Source organism: Pyxicephalus adspersus, chromosome 2 (genome assembly GCF_032062135.1).
Source record: "Pyxicephalus adspersus chromosome 2, UCB_Pads_2.0, whole genome shotgun sequence".
Classification (NCBI taxonomy): domain Eukaryota; kingdom Metazoa; phylum Chordata; class Amphibia; order Anura; family Pyxicephalidae; genus Pyxicephalus; species Pyxicephalus adspersus.
The window spans coordinates 11,285,577-11,293,603 of record NC_092859.1 but is presented as its reverse complement, the minus strand read 5'-3'; positions in this window follow the sequence as shown (position 1 = coordinate 11,293,603).

Sequence of the window (8,027 nt, the reverse complement as noted above, 5' to 3'; positions counted from 1 at the left end):
ACCCCCCCAATTCATCAAAAGCCCCCTTGGTCCCCCTTGCTGTTTACCACTTTCTTACCACCATATTCCATTATTTTTTTTAGGAATACACAACTAAATTAAAAAGGTTTTCTATCCAGCAGTATCCTCTTCTCCGGTATTAGTGGTAGTTGGCCATTACTGGTACGTAGAACACTGATCACATTAAGACTTTTGAGTGCTGGATATTGCATTGTGATTCCAGGCTGTGTGATGATGCAGGGGGTGTGTCCTTGACAGCCCGAGGACTCAGGAAGCTGTTGACTAATACTGGGTGTCATTGAACCCAGAAGTGAAGCAGGACCCAGCTTGAAGGCAGAGCTAAGCAGCAGACAAAAGACAATCATCTACACCTTGGCACTAGACTGGAGATCAAGGACAGCTTTCAAATGATAAAACATAGAGATGAAACTGCTTCTGTATATTGCGGCATGCCAGGAATGAATCATACAGACTTGTAAAATGATGTTCAGTTTCGTAAGTGTTAACTGCAATAAAAACACCCTCTGTACCCTCTATATTTGACAATCACAAGGCACCAGATATTTGTGAATCAATCTCTGATTCCTATACTTGTTGTGACCCAGTTTATGTTATGAATTCTGACTGCCTGCTGCCTATTAAAAAAATCTTTATCATTTCCTAGCCATTACTTTGCCCTAACTTTGCCTAAACACCACCTGCACTAACATGTCGTCCCCTGTAGTGAGTGTCATAGCAACTTACTTTCATTTTTACACATTAGGGAGCCCACAACTGCTGCTGGTGATGCAGCCTTTGCACACTAACCCAGAAAAGTCCAACTAAACCTAACATTGTACGAGGAAAATTCTAATAGCGAGTGGCTACAAGCAAAGCTATGGACAGAATATCTGTTATATGGGTCAGATGTGCTTGCACACTGCATTTCCTCTCATCTCTGAATTCCCCTGCAGGGATGGTCAATGACCATGTGACCCATAAAGTAGTGAAAACTATAGATGTAAGGCTTTATTTCCCAGCATCCTGGTATTTCAGTGAAACCCATGTGTCTATATGGGGAAATGGGTGCTGTGTTCTATTCTGGGCTTCAAAACAGTATTTTTCTAGGAGGTTAGGTGGGTTCCATTGCAACCTCTCCTCCCTTTGGAGAATTATACCTTCAGCTAAATTACGGATTTTCTTAAAGAAATCACAAAAGTTTTAGTGGGTGGGGCACCACCGCCATTAGCTTAAAGGAATTTTCCACCGTTAGATTTGTGGAAAACCCCATCATTTCATGTGAAAATGGAGTTCTGCGGTGGGGGTTGTACTGCACTGGAAATGGTGGAACAGTTTACAGGCTAGGGTGCTGCAAATACCTAAAGAGCAGGGGTGTGGAAGCACAATGAGTAGAGATTTGGGGGGGTACAATGATCAGAGGTGTGGGGAGCACAATGATTAGAGGTGTGGAGGGCACAATGATTGGACGTATGGGGGAAAACATTTTGGGTGCACACTGAGCAGAGGGGTGGTGACACAAAAATTGGATATGTGGGGGGCACGCTGATCAGAGGTGGGGGCACAACAGATTTCTTGGGGGCAAAATAAACAGGTGTGGGGGGGGGGTATGCTGATTAGAGGTATGGAGGGGCACAACAATTGGAGGTGTGGGGGTCACAATGCCAATCAGAGGTTTTGGATGAAAAATGATCAAAAGTGTGGGGGCCACATTGATCAGAAGTGTTGGGGACACAAAGGGATGTGGACGGCACAGTGGTATGTGGAGCACAGTGATCAGAAGTGTTTGTGAGGCACAATGTGTGAAGGTGTGTTATGGGGGTACAACCCCCTACCCTATACATTATTTTTCGAGCACCTTCTTAAAGGTGGAAAATCCCTTTAACAGCCATTCGGGATCCACAAACACAGCCCAGCCCATAATGAGTGTTTACTGTTTAGCTCGGTGATTGTGACAGCTGTAAAATGTTATTCGCTGGAGATGAATTGTATGAGGAAGTTCAGGAATGTTTATTCCCTGCTAACTTAAATGACCTCGTGCCATTTGTTTGCTATTCTCTGATCAGCATGCCACACTCCTCCAAACACCTCTGCATACCTGGGTATTTTAGATTGTAAGCTCTTGGAGGAAGCCAGAACAGTACAGGTATAAAAAAAAAAGCAATCCAATCACCCATAGCATTTAGAAATCCTAATTTTATTTTTTAAAATAAATTAAATGAATGATCAGATCAATATGTATGTGTGGCCCCTATAATTCGAAGATGAAATGGTGCCAATTCTACATCAGACATTGGTTTCTGTAACTGTCCTCCTGACAAGTACCCTTGAAAGCCAAGCTACTGTTGTCACTAGCCTGAATTATAAATATATCTCCACTAGAGGGCGCAGTGCACAGTAATGATGTACAGTTATGATGAGACCACATAGGATGGTGATGCAGATCATTGGTTCATACTGGGGAATGGGGTAGGAAAGTGATTGTGAATCTTCCTTCTGTTCTACAGTTATCACCAGAACAGGTGTCCCAAATGGAAAATTTCCAAAACTTTTTGGTATTTTGGAAAAAATCCAATTACAAGCTGACCAATAGGAGTCATTGCAATCAGCTCCCTGGCTTGACCAGCAGATGCAGGGCATGGATCGGATGATGTGTTATAACTATAGTTTCCTGCCAGTAAATGCTTCCTACTGCTGTGCTGATTCTCCCGCGTGTCTTCGTGTATTTGGGTCAGCTGCGGCCTCCTTCAGTGTCTGAGTGCCAGCGGTGATCCCTGGGGGTCTGAGTCACAGAATGAAGACAAAAAGATCCATCGCTCTGATCTGTACCAGGAATCTTCTCCTATAAAGAGGAACTCCGAACAGACAGCGTAATACAAAGATGAGAGGAGCTGTAATACCTACATGTATTTGCATCCATTTCCATCCAGTTCTGAGGTTAGCACAGCTCTGCTGAATTCCAAAGGCTCTTCTGGCAAGGAGACCTTATTTCCCTCTGAATACTTACTGGCCTTGTCCATTCCACATCCCATGATTGGACAGTGAAGGAGAAGCAGCACACTGATAAGCTTATCTCCGTCATTACGATTTCTCGTATATGCATCCCCTTTGTTAGTAGTACAACTAAATGTCTCTGTGTGCTCCTTGTCCCAGTCTAAGTCCTAGTCAAACTCACCTACTTATCTGCTTCAAAAGACATTTACCGAGCCCATTCATCTTTTATGTGGTACTATAACACATAAGGATTATGTGACTATGTCATTGTGTCATGTGACTCCGTTTGTTGCCTTAAGGCAGCCCAACCATGTTTAAATGGGCTGCCAATGCACACAAAAAAGACTTGGACACAAATATTTGTGCACCACAAGGCATCCCAGTCTGTTGTGGTACCTTGTAACACATGTGGCTCATTGCCCTTGGGGTGCCAAAGAAAATGAATAGCACCACTGCATGCTAACGCGGAGAACTAAGATGTAGCTTTAGTGCCACCTAGTGTTCTGTCCATACAGGGCAAAACAACAAACTGACTTACCCCACCACCCCTAGGTGCCAAACCTATTCCTTCTCATCCCAATTGCCCTTCTCCTTCTCCCCCAATACTCACCCTCAAAGCACCACCCAGTGGCAGACATAGGGAAGTGCAAAGTGCGCTACTGCCTAGGCCCCCTAAACCTCCTCAGCCGAAAGGAGACCCAGTAAGCCAGGGGAGGGGGGTGGTTGGGGGGGGCAGAAGCCATTTATGACTCCACCATGTGCTTTGAGCCAAGTTGTAACTACCCTACCAGTAAATGAGTAGCACAGATCAAATATTTCACCCAATGCCAGGCACAAAACTACCCACCAAAGCCATTTTCCACCGAGAACTGAAATGTCAGATTTCTGTGGTTATTGAGAGGCTGAATCATGCTGACCTCATGGAGTTCTCATGGACTCCAGAGCCGGGCTGTACCAATCAATGTTATATGAGAGTGGTGTCACTCTCCACCAACAGTTGTCCACAATGCAGAGCACCCATACAGAAGAATGCCCAGGTGGCACCCAGTGTCATGGCACCCGGTGAGAAATTACTTCCCCGGCTGCTCATACTTCTGTACAGTGCCCATGTCATACATTCAGGGAAGAGGAGTGCGCCCACTGCAGAATCTTTCTACAAACTCACTGCGGTTATCAACCTCAGCTTCCTGTTGTAGCCCTGCTGGGGACCTGGCAGAGCAGAAAACCAACATAGAGGATTGTAAAAAATATGAAACCATATAAGAGGAAGTACCCTCACCCGAAACTGCACCGCACTGCACATCAGGAACGTGCTGCACCTATCACCCAGCTCCTGAGGTTATTATAAATACCCCCATAGCATCATATTACAGTCAGCCGACTCCTGAGTGTATAATAAATTTTCCTCCATGGCATCATATTACAGTCACCTAGCTCCTGAGTGTCTTATTACCCCTGTAACATTATATTACAGTCACCCAGCTCTTGGGTGTCTTATTACCCCTGTACCATCATATTACAGTCACCTGACTCCTGAGTGTCTTAATACACCTGTACCATCATATTACAGTCACCCAGCTCCTGAGTGTATTGTTAAACCTGTAATATCATATTACAGTCATTCAGTTCCTGAGTGTCTTATTACCCCTGTAAAATCATATTACAGTCACCCGGCTACTGAGTGTCCTATTACCCCCCTGTAACATAATATTACAGTCACCCAGCTCCTGGGTGTCTTATTACCCCTGTAAGTTTATACCAGTCACCCGGGTCCTGAGTGTATTATAAATACCCCCCCATACCATAATATTACAGTCACCCAGCTCTTCAGTGTCTTAATACCCCTGTACCATCATATTACAGTCACCCAGCTCCTGAGTGTCTTATTACCCCTGTACCTGTAACATCATATTACAGTCACCTGGCTCCTGAGTGTCTTGTTTCCCCTGTAACCTCATATTACAGTCACCCAGCTCCTGAGTGTCTTATTACCCCCTAATATCATATTACAGTCACCCAGCTCCAACGTGTCCTCTTACTTCTGTAAATCATATTGCTGTTACCCAGCTCCTAAGTGTCTGTACCCCTGTACCATCATATTACAGTCACCTGGCTCCTTAGTGTCTAATCACACCTGGAACATCATATTGCAGTCACCCAGCTCCTGAATGTCTTATTAACCCCAGTAACATTATATTACAGTCACCCAGCTCATGAGTGTCTTTATATCTCAGTACCGTCATATTATAGTCACCCAGCTCCTGAGTGGCTTTTTACCCCTTTACCATCATATTACAGTCACCCAGCTCCTGAGTGTCTCATTACCCCTGTAACCTCATAATACAGTCACCCTGCTCCTTAGTGTCTTATTACCCCTGTACCAATATAATACAGTCACCCAGCTCCTGAGTGTCTCATTATCCCTTTAATATCATATTACAGTCACCCAGCTCCTGAGTGTCTTATTACACCTGTATCATCATATCGCAGTCACCCAGCTCCTGAGTGTCTTATTACCCCTGTAACCTCATATTACAGTCACCCTGCTCCTTAGTGTCTTATTACCCCTGTACCAATATAATACAGTCACCCAGCTCCTGAGTGTCTCATTACCCCTGTAAAATCACATTACAGTCACCCAGCTCCTGTGTGTCTTATTACCCCTGTACCATAATATTACAGTCACCCAGCTCCTGTGTGTCTTATTACCCCTGTACCATAATATTACAGACACCCAGCTCCTGAGTTCTTATTACCCCTGTAACATCATATTACAGTCACCCAGCTCCTGAGTGTCTTAATAACCCTGTTCCCTCATATTACAGTCACCCAGCTTCTAGGTCTCTTATTACCCGTGTACCCAGCTGTTGAGTGCCTTATTACCCCCGTGACATGGTATTAGTGTCGGATTTGCCCCAGTAAATATTATTGTATTCTGGTATCATGGTTTCGGACAGCAGTTTTGGCACACGTCACATGATTTGCTTGGTTCTTGTCAAACAGGACATATAATTAAACTGTCACCTCCCGAGGACACTTAATGACAGGTAATTATACATTTAGACGCGCCTATAATTATTGTGACGTGCGAGCTCACCCTCTTGTTAATCCGTTTGAGGATGGAGTAATTAGGAGCAGCGAGGGTGGAGGAGGGGAACTATATGTCAGCGATCTGTACTGTAGCGTGGTACAGCGTCTGATGCTGGTTTCCCCGGCTGTTCTCCTCCCTGGCTGTCGGCTGCTCTCTGGTTTTGGGCCTGGTCCAGCTCTCAGTCTGGATTCTGGGAAGTACAGACACCTGGCATACAACTACCCCCCAGGGATAAAGACGTCAACTTTTCCCAGTGACCCCTCCTCCAGGGCTCAGTTAACGCTTCCTTCTCTACTCATAGCTCATTTTTTTTTATAAGTGCTTGAAACATAAACGCAGGAAAAATGCAAGAAAACGCAGCATAGACATTTTCCAGCGGTTTAATGGCACGCTAGTAAAAGTGCATAAAAACGCATATAAACGCGGTAGGAACATTTACATGTGTTTATAAAATCATCCGTGTAGACCCAACCTTAGCCCTGAAAATTACTTCAAGGGTTCCCCGAAGGTGGAGAAACACCGATGTAGATTGTCCAAGTCAGGGACTATTGACACCCCTTCCAAAGCTACGTACACTCATCAGATGATTTTCATCTGAAACAAATGGTCATGCTTGTCTGGCATGTGTGCAGAGGTTTCCCACTGGTGGATTGATGAATGACCAATTGGGAACAACTATCGTGCTATTTTGTTGAGGAGAGCACAGTGGGGTGCTGCTTGTTGTCCCTCCTTTCCTCGCCATAGAACAGAATGGCGCTGGGTGTACAGTGCTCATTTGTTCTCCTGTCCCTGGAAATGATCATTACATCTGTTGGACATTTGTAAGGGGCTGATCCCATTCTAAAGGGTCTAAGTTTTCTTTAGCTGTCCATGGTCCAAAGCAGGACCACCAATGCAGGAGACCACTGATCCAGAGCTGCAGGTGCGTCCAAGCCAGCCAGTCCCCATCTGTCCCCTCTTGCTGATGTCACCGCTGATACTTCCCCCACCTCCTAGATGGTAAGCTCTTTTGGGCAGGGTCCTCTCCCCTTCCTGTGTCTGTCATGTGCAACCCCTATTTAATGTATAGCGCTGCGTAATATGTTGGCGCTATATAAATCCTGTTTATTAATAATAATAATAATAATAATAATAATAATAATTCAAAAAGGCAGCTGCTGCTGGACAGCCAATGAGAAGTGCCCATGTCATTCAGGAAGCGGGTTGACACCTTACAATGGACAGCACCCACAGTAAGCAAAAGAAGACTTGGTGCTGGGGCGTTATATGACTGTGGCTTTATAGGAGAACCTGGGTGAACCTGGAATGTATCTGGCCCCTTGCGCTGCTGCAGTCCCCTTTTCTGGAACCTAGGAGGACCCCTCCACTAGACAGCCAATAGGAAGCAGCCAGGGCACCCGAAAAAAATCCCCCTCTTCCTATAAACAGGAAAAGAAGGAGGGTCATATGACTGTGGCTTTAATTGAGCACAATGGCATTTTTTTACTGCCAGTAATATGTTACAAAGCTAATAATATCATCCCAGGGATCAGCATTAAATCTCAACAAGAAGAAAGAAATTAAAATCTGGCAGAGGTTCTATCCCTCCTTTCCATGCGGGGCTGAGCATACATACGGGGCGGTTGTCTTTGTTTTTTCAATGTGTCTGTGTTTTATTATCTCCAATAATCCTATTTGCATGTATGTACCGCACGTATCACTCTCTCTCCCATGTTCGCCGTGTGTTTGTGTGTATTTGTCCCAGCTGTATTTCCCAGACAAAGAATTTCCCTTTTTTCCCCGCAGAGAAAAACATGTTTGTGTCTGGATGGGAGAAAGAGACTCCCCGTCTCAGCACACATAAAGACAGACAGACACCCTGCCCTTGTCTGGGACATGTGACTCACCTCATAGGGACTGACCCCCAGACACATACAGGTCACCCCCCAAGGTGTATGATTCATCC